The sequence below is a fragment of the Hylobates moloch genome, unplaced genomic scaffold, assembly GCF_009828535.3.
Source record: "Hylobates moloch isolate HMO894 unplaced genomic scaffold, HMol_V3 SCAFFOLD_3, whole genome shotgun sequence".
NCBI classification, from domain to species: Eukaryota; Metazoa; Chordata; class Mammalia; order Primates; family Hylobatidae; genus Hylobates; species Hylobates moloch.
This window is the reverse complement of record NW_026652278.1, coordinates 86024146-86032759: the sequence shown is the minus strand read 5'-3', so window position 1 is coordinate 86032759 and position 8614 is coordinate 86024146. Positions and strand designations below refer to the sequence as shown.

At 48.1% G+C, this 8614-nt stretch overlaps 1 long non-coding RNA gene across 1 annotated transcript; it reads right to left on the bottom strand.

The window, feature by feature from the left end:
- Positions 1 to 2850: 2850 nt before the first annotated feature.
- LOC131382958 (uncharacterized) lies at positions 2851 to 4303 on the bottom strand. The gene is made up of 3 exons (XR_009212591.1): positions 4219 to 4303; positions 3095 to 3152; positions 2851 to 2986 (listed from the first exon to the last, which is right to left on the bottom strand). It is a non-coding gene; the product is annotated as an uncharacterized LOC131382958 (long non-coding RNA).
- Positions 4304 to 8614: the final 4311 nt, after the last annotated feature.

Sequence of the window (8614 nt, the reverse complement as noted above, 5' to 3'; positions counted from 1 at the left end):
CATACTTGAGGCTTTTACATTTCTGTCTTATTTATCAGTAATTCTAACCCAAGAGCCATTAAAAAAGTGGAACTTATTGTTTAGCTTGGAAGGGAAAGCTCCTCCTATTCCGCAAATCACCGAGGCAACTCCCGTCCCGTCCACCGTGTCCTGAGCCTTTACAGCCAGGACCGGGAAAAGTCGGTTTCCTTTTTACATAAATAGGAAAGTCATACCGCTGTGCATGTGACCCCAGAGACTGGCCTCTGCAGTGCACTCCAATCTGGTAAAAATGTCACTTCTCCCTCTCTCTAAGTTAAAGCATGTGGATGATCTGAACAACACAAGAATAAGCTAGAATGTGAAGCAGAGTCAATCTTATCAGTTAATAAAGTCAAGTTGTTGATTCAGAGAAGATTGGCCCTGAGAGGATTTCAGGAGCAGCAGTGTCATCAGAGCCGAGGCTTCATTTGTGGTTGTTACCACAAACTCTTGGCTGAACCCAGAGGTGGGCAAGAATTGGGTATGTCTGCGGGGAAGGATGCAGTGGGGGTGGAGAGGTATTTATGGTTTTAAGATTTAAATTAAAAAAAAAACCACATTGTCATCTGAAAGAAGATAAATAGCAAATTGTTGAAGCGACAGGCCCCTAGGGACTAATTACTCTTCCGCAGTAATTCAGGAACTTCACCAGTGACTTACATTGACTTAACATGTCAAATGTCAGTTCTGTGTTATGAAATAAAAATACATGTTCTTTTAGTGTAAACAATACAGAAATGTTCTCAGATGTCCCAAGTTGTTAGTCATGTGGGACAGATTCAGTGCCCTGTGATGCATGTCCACTGCTCTGTGCCTGAGATTACAAAGTGTAACAGGGCAGCCTCATAGTTAAAATCCAAGTAGACACCTTGTTCATCTGGGGGCTGAGGAGCACCCACACTACCCCTCGGAGACATTCATTTTGCACATTCAGAATGCAAGAGTGATCATGAATAAATGTTCCTGCCACTTCGTTCTCCAATCTCCATTCTACTTTGGTTTTGGGGAGGTTTTTGCACGACATTGATGGGGAGACCGCTGGCCAGCTGTGCCCCTGGTAGGGTTTGAGCCAGTAGCAGGGTGCAAAGCTTACAGCACTGCGCTACGTGGTGTGAGCTGCCTTGGTTTCTCATGGGGTACCACCACAGGTCAAATACAATGTGTCTGCAAACCAGGCCGAGAAGCTGGTCCACAGCTCACATGCTACACATGCTAACTCAATTGAAATAGCCTTTCAGCAACAGGTGCACACTGGCGCTTATTCTACATGAGGCTCCATGCAGGTCATAGAGGGCTAAGGCTCTGTGTTCAGTAGAGCAGGCCCTGTCTTGCTGCTTCTTCTCTGTGGCTTGGCTCAAGGTCTAACAGTTTACAGAAACCCAATCAATGTTGGTTGGCTTGAAGACAGGATATCTGCCTACAAACTTTTCATAGTTTAGGAGAAAAATCCTATTAATCATCCAAGGTTCAACCAAGAAGAGAGGTCACTCTAAGTATTTATAACAGAGGACTCTCATTACCCAGGTTATAGGAAGACTTTGAAGCCAGAGCACAGTGACATTGGAGGCAGCCGCAACCCTCCCTGAGTTGAAAGAACTAAGGAGGTAAGTGGTGCTATGGGGCCCAGGTACGAGGGTCACCCTTTGGAAGCTGAAGTCTTGGCTTCCCTGGCAGGAGCTGGACCCTCAGGGAAGTCTGCTGGAGATAGTGCTTAGGTGTGGGGAAAATGGTGATGGAGAAATACCCTGGCTTCCCCCTTCTTACCCCTCTTTTTAGCACCTCTCTCTGGGGTGAATCCCACCAGAAACCAATTGGCACAGGAGCCAGGAATGACAGTCTAATAGGCTCAATCCTTCCTTCCCTGAAGCCCATCCCCATAATGCAGAGAGGGAAAGGGCTTGGACTGGCTCTGAGGGCAGACAGGTCCAGGATTGGCACGTCTTCAATTGGACAGCATCCCACAGCCTAGGAATAAATTTCCTTTATGTATTTCATTCTCAAAATCCCCACAAAGACCCCATGAATGGTGCATTTTTACCTCATTTTATGTATGAGAAATGTAAGACCCAGTAGCTTCTGATAAATGGCTATAAACTCCCCAGCTAGTGCCTGGCTCAGCAGTACTCAAGTTGGGTCTATAACCCCCATTTCCCTCTTACCCTTGCTCTACGTAACCCTCGAAAGGCTGTTTTTCTTCTAAGGACCTATGGGGAGATCTTTTCACTCATGAAGGTTTTGCATTTTAGATTATTGTTCAAATTGTCTATTTCCCTTTTGATCTCCTGTCTAGTTGTTTTCTCCATGATTCCAAGTGTGGCATTGATGTTGCCAAGTATTTGTATTGGTCTATTTTTCTCATTATTTATATCAGTTCTGCCCCATGTATTTTGGGGGCTCTGTTAGAAACATATGTTTATAATTGTTATATCTTCTTCACGACAACTCATGAAGAAGTTATAACTATTGTTATTATAAAGTGTCCCTGCTTATCTCCGATAACTATTTTTGTTTGAAAGTTTATTTTGTCTGATGTCAGTATGGCCAATCCAGTGTTCTTACAGTTGTTTGCATGATTATTTCTTTTCCATCCTTTTACCTTCAGCCCATTTATATCTTTGAATCTAAAGTGTATCTCCTGTAGCAAACATATAGTTGGATCTTGTTTTTCTTATCCTGTCTGATAATCTGTCTTTTGTGTTGCTTAATCCATTAATATTTAATGTTAATATCCATAGGTTTGGATTTATGTCGGCCATTTTACTTTCTTCTTTATGTCTCATGTCTTTTCTTGGTCAATTTTGGCATATAAAGCTGTATATTACAAAATTGGGGTTTTGGAATGCAAAATTTAATAGCATAAAGTATTATTTTGCTTTCTTTCTTTTGTGCGTGAATCTCTTCCAAGGTCTTCTGTAGGAGGAACTCAAACACCTCTTCTCCACTTTGCAAGTCCTGCTGAGTTGCTCTGGGAAGGGGTTAGGAAGGGAGGTAGGGATTCACATGCTTCTGGTAGAAGAGGTGAGTTGCGAATAGGGAAATGCCCAGTAGCCCCTCAGCCACCACTCCCCCTTACCTGCATCTCTTCAGATCATTCTCTTCAAGTCATTTCAGGTGCATTAAGACATTGGTATCTGAATGGCAAAGAAATTCTCTTCAGACCTGCCCATCACTGTTCATGGGGACCAGAGGGCAGTTCTCTGTGGATCACAGTCAGTCTAAAGCACCTTCCCCTAAAGCTACCAACATTGAGGCATCAGTCAAGGCTTCCCCGCCATGTGCTTTAGTCCACTCCCTGAAAGCCACAGGCTTGTGGCAAATGATAATAGGGAAGCTGATTTGGCAAAGTGGAAAACATGATATTATCAAGTGAATAAAGCAAACTACTAAATTCTACTTCTTGCTGTGACCACCAGGAATAACTAAGAATGCTTGTGGACAGGATTGAGGGGCGGCATGGGTCAGACACTTTTTTTGTCGTAGTTCAGTGGTGATGTGCCCACTGCTTCTCTTTTGTTACATGTCCTTCATTAGTGTCATAATTCTTTTTGGTTTTTGATGTAAGAATCAATTAAAAAAAGAAAAGACAAATTAAGGTAGGGCTGATGGAAAGAAGAGGTGGGGAGGGAAAGAGGTAGAGAGGGAGGGAAAGAGGTAGAGAGGGAGAGAAGACAAATAAAGGGAGGTTCAATTTCATTTGGGCTGTAGGAAAAAGCTAATCCCCTGAAGTTTTAAGCCAGCTATAGTTGATGAGTAATAAAGGGAGGTCCAAACCTCATTTATGTTTTAATATTGACTTAGTGTAGTAAAAAGCAGGGAAAAAAATAGAGTGTCATGGGGAGTTCAAGACCTAAAACGGAGCATCTGAAACATAACCTAAAAAAAGGATACTGTGACTCCAATCCAAGGACTTTAATTTCACAGAAGGGAGTAGGAAACTGCATGCCTGCAAAACGTTTTTTACGTTTGGTTATTTGCCCTGGGAGAGGAAGCTGAGGCTCATCTCTGTGTCCCGTCCCCTCTGAGCTCTGCAGCGGACGCTGCTTCCGCCTTGCCTGCTCTGCCCACTGCCCGTGACTCTCTGCGAGGCCTGTGCACTGTCTGTCACAGTCTCCTCTCCTGTGATCGCTGCCCTGCCTTGGCTCCCATATCCCCTCTGTCGGAACCTCTGTCCTCTTAGGCCCCATGACCTGTTCTCACCTGATTCCCAAAACCAGCTGAGATGTTTCCAGCTCCCTGGAGCCTTCCTGATCTCTGGACCTCATTTTAAAAGAGCAGCTGAATTCTCCACAGTTGTGTTTCTGGAGCTCTCAGACTCTCTCTTCCTAGGAGAAATGATCATCTGTTAGGTTGCGTCCTGGATACCTGTTGGGTGGTTTATGTCGGGTCATCTTAGCTGAGCTGGCCGTTATTCCTCAGAATTGTCTTCTCTGATAAGTTCCAAGGCAGCCTGAAGCACATGTTGTGACGGAGAAGGCTGCAGCATGGGAGCAGCCAGCCTGCTCATGGGTCCGTGCAGGCTGTGTGCCTGACCCCCTAGCTCACCTGGTCAGCGTGGGGCAACTGCTGGTGGCCACTTTCGGGTCCTGCTGCAGCCCCTGCTCTGGCCTCTCCTACTAGAGATCGAAGCAATTTCTGTTGGTCCTTGTGGGTCCTGTGCAGCCGTGGGGGCCATTTGGTCTTGCTTCCTACACTTGACATCTGTCATCCTCCTTGAATGCTTGCCCTGTCATACAGGCTCTGGGCCACAGCCTCAGATGCAGAAACAGCAGCAGCAGCCCCACAGGCTGAGGAACCAAATCTCTGCTTGAGGCCAAAACCCCTGCAAGAAATGTATTATTCTACAGCTACTGCAGTCCTGCTTGGCACTGGACCCTCACAGATGCCCACCTGTAAGCTGCCCGGATCCCTCTCAGGCAGGGCCAGGGATCAGCTCTGGTTCTTCTCTCTTGGCAAGTTTAGGCATAGAGCAGGCACTCACAGAACACAGGTTGGTTGGGGGCCTTGATGTACCCAAGCTGGCTGAGATGGCCTTGCAGACCCTGGCTGAGTGGGTCTGAAAAGAGCAAGGGCTGGCTGGCTTCCCATGGCAGGAAGAGGCCTTTTGGTTGTGGTTGTTTTGGGTTTTTGGTTCCCCTCATAGTGGGACTACTTGTGAGGCAGGTTCTCGGAGACAGGATCCTGATGGTTGTGACTCCTCAGATGCCTTCATCTGTCCGAATGGTCTGACGATGGCTGTGCCCCAGGGCCAGAAGTGCATCCCTGTGCAGTGTGGAGCTTCAGGCTGCCTGCGCTGCACCCTCCTGGAGCTCCAGAATGGCTCCTTCCCCTCGGATCCCTTGGACACAGATAACTTTGTGTCTCTGGTCTTTGGGATCTGGCCCCAGGCTCTCCCACAGGAGGACAGACTGGTGGCTGCTGGCCTGGTTTGTGGACCCTAACAATGAAGTCTGTATGACGCAATTAGGTCCAACTGACATGTGTTTTCTCCCATAACTCTGGCACGACCACCATGCTGCCTCCAGTGCTGCTGCCCACCCTGCACGCTTTCTGCCCCACCCTGGTGCATTTCCCTGATGACTATGGGGTGCCCAATTGGGGGAAGAGGGCAAATCATCCCCCTACTTGGATCCTTTCTGAGCTAGAAATTCCCAGTGTGAGTTGCTGCGTTGAATTTAAGAATGATGTCCAAATGTCATCAGTATCCATTGCTTGGCTCTGCTCCCAGGGCCTGAGGACAAAGCAGGGCTCTGTGGTCACAGGCAACAGGCCCTGCTCACCGCCTTGCTCCACCAGGTAGGTTAAACGACAGCTCCATATCCTCCTGCCCGCCCCAAAGCCCGGATCTACAAGGATGTCCAGGTCAGTGCAGCATCACAGCAAATGACCCCAGGCTTCCTTCTCTCCATTGTTTCATAAAGTTCTCTGATGTGCATGTTACTATGGTTACAGATCCATCAGTACATCGCTCTCCAAGTGATCAGAGACTTTCTGCTTCCTAGTGGCTTTCGGTCACTTTAGAAAGGGCTTTGGATGTCTAGAGAGGAGAGGGGGTGTGGGCAGACATGAGACGACCACTGAATGATCTGTACTTCCAGTTTCGGGGCTCTTGGGGCTGGGGTGGCATTATGGCTGAGTTGTGTTCTCCCAAAACTTGTATGTTGAAGCCCTAACCCCCACTACTGCAGAATATGACTGTGTTTGGAGACAGAATCTTTAAAGAGGTGATTAAAGTTAACTGAGATCATCAGGGTAGGCCCTAATCCAATACAACTGATGTCCTTCTAAGAAGAAGAGATGAGGACACAAACGCGCATAGAGAGAAGACCATTTGAGGACATAGGGAGAAAACAGCATCTAAGAGCCAAGGAGAGGGGCATGAGAAGAAACCGAACCTGCCAGCAACCTGATCCCAGACTCCCACCCCCAGAACTGCAGGAACAATGCAAACCTGGCCTGTGGTGCTTTGCTATGCAGCCCTGGCAAACTAGGACAGGTGTGTCTTAGTCCATTTGCGTCACTATATAGGACTGCTTGAGGCTGGGTAATTTATAAAGCAGAGGGGCTTATTGGCTCACAGTTCTGCAGGCTGTACAAGAAGTGGAGCACCAGAATCTGCCTCTGGTGAGGGCCTCAGGGAACTTCCACTCATGGAGGAAGGCACCACGTGAGGAGACAGGAAGCAAGAGACAGGGGAGGAAGCAGCAGGCTCTTTTTAACAATCAGATCTCATGAAAACTAATAGAGTGGGACTTTGATACCATGAGGATGAGGATGGCACCAAGACATTCATGTGGGACCGGCTCCCATCACCCACACACCTCCCCCAGGCCCACCTGCAACACTGGGGGTCACATTTCAACATGAGATTTGGAGGGAGCAAACATTCAAGCCATATCAGGTGGTGACAGAATTCCCCTGGGCTTCCTCTAGCGGCCCCACCTATGGCTTCGGTGAATTTGGTGCCCACTCAGTGAGTGCTCACTTAGCCCAGTGATGCTGCACACACACGCCTCACTTCCCTTTCAACAGTTCCTGTGATTCTTCCTGATGTTCCCAGACTTCCACCTTCACATTTTGGTTGCCGCTGCTGTGCGGCCCCATCTTGCATGAACTGCCTCCACTCAGCAGGTACCATCTGGGCTGCCATTTCCTCCTGGAGTGCCCAAGGGAGTGGGGACGGGGGTGAGAGGCACTGGAGCAGAGGATCCTGTCCCTGCTTTTCCCTCTTGGCCCCTGGCTCAGCCCAGCAATTCCAAAGTGGGGCACAGAGGGGAGGCAGATGGAGGGCCAGGGTCCCAGGGCAGCCCCTGTCACAGACCTGAGGGGAATCATGCTTGAACGTGGATGTCATTGACTCAGGGTCTTCCTTTGTCTTCCTCATCTTAATTCCTGGAGACAGAAAATTGCACCTGCCAGCCTTTGATGTTTTGCACAGGATATGGAAAAAAACAAATGTTGGCCTTCTTTGAGTTCAGTCTTATATGCAGCCAAAGGCCCAGGAGTGTAAGCTGTCTGCAGGGAAGGCGAAAGCATCTCTGTTCATCAAAGCTGCCCATTTGTCCAGGGGTTACAATAGCAGCATCTATAACCTGACACTGTATGATGGGTTATGGCTTCCTGGCCACGTTTTCAAGCATTTTAAAATTTTCATATACGTATTGTTGTCTTTGTTTTATAAATAAGAAATTAAGATCTGAGGAGAGCATATTCTCCCAAAGTTCTCACAACTGTGCTGATTTCTTTTTCTTTTTCTTTTCTTTTCTTTTTTTTTGAAAGGAGTCTCGCTCTGTTGCCAGCCTGGAGTGTTATGGTGCGATCTCGGCCCACTGCAACATCCACCTCCTGGGTTCAAGCAATTCTTCTGTCTCAGCCTCCCAAGTAGCTGAGATTACAAGCGCGTATCACCATGCCCAGCTAATTTTTTTTTGTATTTTTAGTAGAGATGGGGTTTCACCATGTTGGTCAGGCTGCTCTCGAACTCCTGACCTCATGATCCACCCGCCTCAGCCTCCCAAAGTGCTGGAACTACAGGCGTGAGCCACTGCGCCTGGCTGGTTGTGCTGATTTCTAACCTGGCGTGACCACTGCCCCATCCACCTGGCCTCTGCCATGGCATCTCCCCAGCTCACCAGACCCACGGAACACCCAGACCCAGCCTACCTTCCTCTATATGCCCTGTGAAGAATGTGCCTCCCCAGATCTGTGAGAATGCAACATTTCTTTCCAGCGAAGCCTGTTTCTGACCTTGCTGGCATTCCCCCGCCTATCGTGATCATTTCCTGGGGGATCTGAGTCTGCCAGGTGCCTGTCCTACTCTGCCAGCTGCAGGTCTCACTGCCTGTGCCAGAGCCCATCCTGAGGGTATGAAGGATGGCAGCAGCTGTCTTTCCCAACCAGGGTCAAAAAATGCCATGCTTTCTCCAAGTCCAGGCCACGCTAGTTTGAGAGTAAAGGAAAGTGGCAGTTTCTGAGAGTGATGGCATCTTCTTTCAACCGCAGTGCTGAGAAATTGCTGGCCTTCCTTTCTCAGGAGGCTTGGTGACTTACGTGTGAAATCCTAGCACGGCTCAGATATTCTCACGGCTCAGAATCT